Below are 7,559 nucleotides of genomic sequence, written 5' to 3' on the forward strand. Positions count from 1 at the left end.
GATCTTGTGTATGCATGGGTGAGTATACACACGTTTCCTTGCTCTGTCGGCTGAGAGGGCCTATGAAACTCCAGTTGCAATAAGCAGGTAGCAGCCAAATCTTGGGTTCTAAGACCATCCCCCAATAAAAGGATCAGGGAAATTGCTGATGGGGCAGGAAATGTGCAAGATGAATCTGGAGCATCTCATAACGTCAGAAAGCAAGGAAGTGCTAAAACAACTCCACGGGGATGGGGACACATCAAAGAGACACAGGAGCTGACTAAAAGAGCTTTTGATGGCCAAAGCTGGAACAATTTGAGCAGTAAAATAAAGCAGTATTAGATGATAATCCCAAATATAAATACCTATGAGTCTATACTAGTATAAATAAATGACTAAATAAACAAATAGAGAATAGAAGAATCTCCCATGAGGAAGAATTCTACGTATTTTACGTAAAATACTCTGCCCTAGAGCTCTGGAGCCTAACTCCCTACTCCTGAAGTGTGGGCTGCACACAGCGAGGTGCTGTCACGTCGATAGTACGTACCCTTGATATGACGTGATAAAAACGGCACTTTGCCTCTGTGGTCTTCAACTCGAAAACGCATAAGCCCAGGCTAATCATGAGGAAAACAACACCCAAATCCTAACCGAGGGACGCTCTACAGACTACCTGACCAGTACTCCTCAAACCTGTCAAGGTCACCAAAAACAAGGAAAGTCTGAGACACTGTCACAGCCAAGAGGAGCCTAACGAGACAAAACAATTAAATGTAATGTGGTGTCCTGGATGGGATCCTGGGACACAAAAAGGACATTAGGTAAAAATCAAAGAATTCTGAATAAAGTATGGACTTAATAATGCCTCTATATTGATTCATTAGCAGTAACAAATGAACCTTTCTCATGTAAGATGTTAAAAGAGAAACTGGTGCCGGGTTTACAGGAACTCAACTCCTCTATATTATCATCACAATACTTCCATAAATCTAACACTACTTTAAAATTAATGGTTCATTGGAAAAACCATGCACGTACCTCCAGCGCACAGGCTGTTTTTTGTTTCAGCGGCGACACTTGGAGCAGCCAGGACTCTGAGCGGCGCCTCAGGGAGCAGAACTCAGGCACCCTCACGGCAGGGGTAGAGAAGGGGTGCTGTTCTGGCCTGCCCTGGTGTCAAACCGAGACTCCTCCCTCATTTCCAAGGGGGAAAGTTCACACAGCAGGCAATTATTATAATTTAGCCTGAGTGAGTGGAAGAGACTTAGAGAAAAGAATTGTTGTTAATTCCTATGCGATCAGGCGTAGCCCACACGCCGCAGCTCTTGTCACCTTTCCGGGCGGTGGGCACAGGCATCACCCCCAGGAAGCATTTGTGTCAGGCCGCCAGCGCCTTCCCCTGCCTGGCTCCCTGAGGGGGGACTCTGGGGAGGGGAGTGCATTGAGGGCACCTGTAAGTCAGACCTCGGCAAGGTGATTCCAGACGCCCGCCGGGACGGGGCTGGGCAGGCCTTGAGGACTGCAGGGCCCCTGTGGCAGAGGACGGAGGCAGCCCTGCCGCCAGGCCTTCCGATTGCTCATGAAAAGCCAGAATTGCAAATGTTACGTGAACTCGCACCCCTTTTAAATGTAGGCAACTCAGTCAACATCTTTTTAAGAAAACACCATGCCGGCTAAACAAAGCACACCTGACAGCCTTCCTCAGAGGGTGGGCGCCCAGCGTGAGACTTTTGAGAAAGAGAAACTGTCTCCACAAGGCTGTTCTCACATTATTTATTTAAAACCCAGGAAGATTTTGAATTTGAGGTGTATGTGCTGTTTGTAACCTTACGTAGAATGCAAGTATGGTGTTGACATTCTGAATCTTACATGTAACAGTTAAAATTTGGAAGCTACTTCACTTACCTGTTTAGCGTTGGGTGGCAGAGAATTTACAAGTCACTCATTGGAAGAATAATTGTTGCCAAATACATTGCTTCTACTTTGCCTGGAAAAAATATAAAAAAACCAGGAAGACGGAACAGAGGTGGGGTGAGAATTTGACATAAAGCTGTGCTATCCACCATGTTAACATATTAGCCTCATAGGACATGTGGCTATTTAAAATTAAATTAAATTAAAAATTGACTTCTTTGGCTGCACTGGGCACATGTTAAGGGCTCGATAGTGTTTCCCGTCATTATGGAAAGTCACACTGGACAGCGCTGCTAAGTATAAGGAGATATTGGACAATTGGCAAAATTTGAATGCAAAGTCTATATTTGTTGGTAATATCATATCTGTGTTAAATGTCCTAATTTTGATCACTGTAATGTAGTTATATAAAAGAATGTTTTTGTTCTCAGGAAGTATATGTGGAAGTATTTAGGAGTAAAGGAGCCATGACATCTCAACTTAGTCTTAAATAGTTCAGAAGAAAATATGTACATAGATAGAATTATAGAGCAAATGTGGTAAATTACTAACAACATTTGGTGAATCTGGGTGCTATTCTTGCAAACTTGAAATTATTTCAAAAATAAGAATTAAAACAGGAAAAATGAAGAAACATCAAAAACTCCAGGGAAGCCAAGAAAGGTATAAAGGTGACTTTAATGAAACACTAAGAATGTATCCCAAGTGGCAGTCCTCAACTTTTGGTGGTGATGCCCCATCTCACAGCACATTTCTGTAGGTTTAATTGCACACATAATTATCCCCACTCAAAACTTTGGTGGCCCTTCAGCACCTCTCACTGCCCTCATGGTGCCTTCAGACTCACAGGGGAAAGTTTCCCAAATTCCAGCAAACTCCATTCTTCGTTTCCAGGTTGACATTATGCTACACCTCTTTCTGCTCAAAGTAAGGCAGGACCCAGCTATAGACCCCATGCCCTGAACCTCAGTGGCCAACATTCCACCTGGAAGAGAATCAGCGCAACAGTGTATGTCCTCAGCTGCACCCACACAGCTCGTGTACATTGATTACAACTGGGCGGCACACCTGAGTGTTTTTGCACCAGGGGACCTCCACCTACCCATCTGAGGATCCCTGCTCTAAGAGTTTTTAAAAATTGGTTTGTGTTTACATCCTTATGTATAATTTTACTTAAAGGTGCAAATGTGTTGATATATGTGGATTTAATTTCAGTGTAATTGTTTTCTATTTTCCTCTTTTGCTTGTCCTCCACAATTCTTTCCTCTCTTGCCTGCTCCCCTCACCTCTATGCGACCCCCATGGATCCCCAGCCTCAGACATGCAGAGTTGTCTATCCACACACCTCACTCTCATTAACCTTTGTTGAGTAGCAGGGCACCAGGTGTCATAGCGGCCAAAGAACCTGCGTGATGTTGTAATCAAATTCAGCAAACATTCCTTGAGAGCCTACTTTTGGGTCCAGGCATTCTGCCAGGTGCTGCTGATACAAACATCAATAAGACCCTGCCCTTGAGGAGTTCCCAGGAGGAAAAAACAAAGACTATGGTAAGCGCTATTTTTATTAGTGCTGGGCGTGGTGCTGGAAGTATGGTCTCATCTAGGAGGGGGAAAGCCCACCTCTTCACTGCAGCACACTCTCTCCTAATATGATTTCTCCTCCTTGAACTTTCATCTCACATGTAACGAGCATCCGCTGTACTCTCAAGCTCTCCACCTTGCTGAAGCTCCCGACTAAAAGTCAGTTTCAAGGCAGACCAATTTGAGGCCAAAATAAAGGATCCAAGGCATCTGCTCCCAGAAGCTCCTTTGTATAAATAGAAATGGTTTATTGCTCTAGCTCTCTCCTCTTTTGTGAGAGTGCCACGCTTTCTTTTCAAAATAACTCCTATCCTTTACAAAGTTTTCTAGTAGCTCCCTCCCCACACCCACTCTCAGGCTTTGAAGTTTATAGATAATTCAACACTCCTTCTCTGTGTGTATAAGTAACATTCTGAGCTCAGCATCGGAGCCTGAGGTAGGAGGATCTCTTTAGCCCGGAAGTTCAAAACTGCAGTGGGCTATGATAGCGCTTGTGAATAGCCACCGCACTGCAGCCTGACAAAATAGACTCTACCTCTAAATAAATAATGCATAAATAAAATAAATAAAATTTAAAAAGTGCTTGTGTGTGACATCAGATGAAATACCCAAGGCTGGGCATGTGCATTTTCTACCCCAGATCAGCCAGCAACAGCTTAACTATACAAGGAAGTGACTTTGACTTCATGTGCACATCTCATTAAGCCCAAATTAAATGTATTCCAAGCTTAACAACTCCTTAGCAGAGTTTCCAGAAATGCTCTAGGGCACTCCAACACCCACCACTTGATAGAAGGGAAAGTCAGAAAAAGAGACAGGCATCCCAGGAAATCCCCCCAGTCCCAGGAAAACTGGGCTAGTGGGTGATCCTACCTTGGGATCTCGGAGGAGGTGTAGACTTAATGACACCCAGACTTTAGGACCTTCATGGCTGCCTGACTTCCCAGCACAACCTTGATCACCTTGACCTTGCAAGCAGCTCTGACTGACGTAAGCAGAAAAGGGATTTCCTGAAAGGATATTTTCCTCTCTCCACTTCTTTGTCTCCCACCTTGAGAGTCAAGGCCCTGGGTGGGGGCATCTGATTTGCCAAACTGAGACACATGGCAACAAACTATGGTTCGGGCAGGAATGAAGCAAGAATTGCCCTCCTCTTTGACTTCTGTGATGGGTGGTGGGCCCACCGATTCTCAAACATATACAATGTTTGAGTCCATTGAGGCTGCTATAGCAAAATACCTTAGGCTGGGTAACTTATGAACAACAGAAATCAGAAATGTGTTGCTAACAGTTCTAGGCTGGAGAGTCCAAGGTCAAGGCACTGGCAGAATCGGTGCCTGGTGAGGGCTGCTCATCATAGGTGGCACCTTTTGCTGCATCTTCACGTGACAGAAGGGGCAAAAAGGCCCCTTTCATAAGGGCACTAATCCATTCATGAGGCTGGAGCCCTTGTGACCTAATCACCTCCCAAAGTCCCCATCCCTTAACACCACCACCGTGGAGGTTAGGTTTCAGCATATGAATTTTGGAGAGACACAAATATGCAGACCATAGCAGTGGGGAATCTCTCAAATTTAGGAATGGGGTTCAGATGGTTGCCATGCAAAGAAGCCACAAAATCAAAATTTAAGAGTTTATGTTGTACAGTCATGCACCACTTAATGACATTTCAGTCAACGATGAACCACATATGTGATGGTGATCCTGTACGATTATAATGGAGTTGAAATATTCCTATCACCTGGTGACATCGAAGCTGACTTAATGTCATAGTACAACGCATTACTCACATGTTTGTGGTGATGCTGGTGTAAACAAACCTACTGTGCTGCCTGTTGTATAAAAGTATAGCACATACAGTTATGTGCAGTACATGAAACTTGCTAATGATAGTAAACAACTATGTTACTGTTAGGTATTTACTATATTATATTTTTATGATTATTTTTTTCCACATCAGACAGGTAATGTGCTGATGTCATAGCAAGGTTTGAGGAAAGGACTTCTCACACATGAGCATGAATACCCAATCATCACACTTATGAACTACAGAAGGGTCTTTTAATCATTAGAGTGTAGTCCTTCTACTTTTTTAAAAAAACCAGTTAACAGTAAAACAGCCTCAGGCAGGTCCTTCGGGAGGTCTTCCAGAAGAAGGCATTTTTATCACAGGCGATGACAGCTCATGTGTGTTTTTGCCCTTGAAGAACTTCCAGTGGGACAAGATGTGGAGGTGGAAGACAGTGATATTGATGATCCTGACCCTGCGTAGGCCTAGGCTAATGTATGTGTTTGTGTCTTAGTTTTTAACAAAAAAGTTTTAAAAGTTAAAAAATATTAAAAATTTAAAAAATAGAAAAAAGCTTAAAGAATAATATAAAGAAAATATTTTTGTACAGCTGTATAATGTGTTTGTGTTTTAAGCTAAGTGTTATCACAAAAGAGTAAAAAAGTTAAAAAATGTTAAGTTTATAAAGTAAAAAGTTTATAGTAAGCTAAGGTTATGACTGAAGAAGGAAAAAATTTTTAATAAATTTATTGTACCCTAAGTGTACAGTGTTTATAAAGTCTACAATAGTGTAAAGTCCTAGGCCTTCACATTCACTCACCACTCACTCACTGACTCACCCAGAGCAACTTCCAGTCCTGCAAGCTCCATTCATGGCAAATGCTCTGTACAGGTGTACCATTTTTTATTTTTTATACTATATTTTTACTGTACCTTTCCTATGCTGAGTTACACAAATACTTATAATTGTGTTACAACTGCCTGCAGCATTCAGTACAGTAACATGCTGTACAGGCTTGTAGCCCAGGAGCAATAGGCTATACCATGCAGCCTAGGTGTGCAGTAGGCTGTCCCACCCAGGTTTGTGCAAGTACATTCTATGATGGTCACATGATCAAATAACCTAACGATGCATTTCTCAGAACATATCCCCATCGATAAGCAACGCATAATTATACATGAGTCAAGCATAAACAGCTCCAGAGCACAGGATGGGAGGCAAGCTACGTGTGTCAAGGTTGGTAAGAGCAGCTTTCTGGAAGACCAACACCTGCCTTATAACCTCAGGAGTGCCATGTGGGGGAACCTGGGCTGTGGTCTGGGTGCTTGGGATCCGTGTGAATGCAGGAGGGCAGCCAGTGTGGAGGCTGGTAGGAGAAGGATCAGGAACAAGATGACAGGTTCTGATCATAAGGTGCTCAAGGGCTTGAAGGCAGGGGCACTGAGATTGTCGGGGACTTAAGGGGAAAGAAAACAAGATCCCTGGGTTTACTTCAGAGGTCTGCTAAATTGCTTGGACATACTAGATAAGGATTTTGGACCTGGCTTATAGGGATGGTGTCACACGGGACATCAGATTGGGGAACTTATTAATACATTTTTCTTTCCAAGAGAAGTAGGTGTTTAGTATTTTTTGCTACTTTGAGTTTGTCAGCTTCTCCCCCACCTCACCCCAAGAGCATTAGCTGAAGTCAGAAATTCAGTATTCCCAAGCCCCAGGTGGCTCTACTTATTCATTCTATTTTCACATCCAAAAAGTTTTTTGTTTGCAAAGTCCTCAATGTATAACTGCCTGGGTCTGTTTCTATCTTTAGCAGTGTAGTTGCACAGATAGGTCCCCAAATGTTTCCAGAGAGCAGCACTTCAAGCCAGAAACCCCCAAGGAAAGCTGGGGACGGTGGTGCACACCTGTAGTCCCAGCTACTCGGGACAGGGAGGCGGGAGGATGGCTTGAGCCAGGAGTCGGAATCTAGCCTGAGCAACATAACAAAAACCTCCAGGGCTTTCCAGGGGCAATTTAAGCCTAAGTTCCACACATACTTTCTTAGCTCAGTGTTTTCTTCTGGTTTCTTTCCAGCTTTTACCCTTCACAGGGAACCTCTTTTTCCCAATGTGTATGTTTCTGTTTTCTATGGGGACAAGACATGTTTGTTTTCCTGTTGAAATGCACTTCTGCCCTCTCACCCTTTGAAATCCCACCTGTTCTTCCTGCCCATGCTTTGCTGTTTCCTCTTCCTGAGACCTGCTCTTGTCCTCCCAGCTGGAAGTAAACTTTTTAGCCTCCAAAGAT

The 7,559-nt window shown here is 43.5% G+C and overlaps 1 non-coding gene across 1 annotated transcript; it reads right to left on the reverse strand.

The window, feature by feature from the left end:
• Positions 1–5,434: 5,434 nt before the first annotated feature.
• Positions 5,435–5,538, reverse strand: LOC123630936. Its single transcript, XR_006732866.1, has one exon. It is a non-coding gene; the product is annotated as a small nucleolar RNA U13 (small nucleolar RNA).
• Between the last annotated feature and the right edge of the window lie 2,021 nt (positions 5,539–7,559).

The sequence above is a fragment of the Lemur catta genome, chromosome 1 (genome assembly GCF_020740605.2).
Source record: "Lemur catta isolate mLemCat1 chromosome 1, mLemCat1.pri, whole genome shotgun sequence".
Lineage (NCBI taxonomy): Eukaryota > Metazoa > Chordata > Mammalia > Primates > Lemuridae > Lemur > Lemur catta.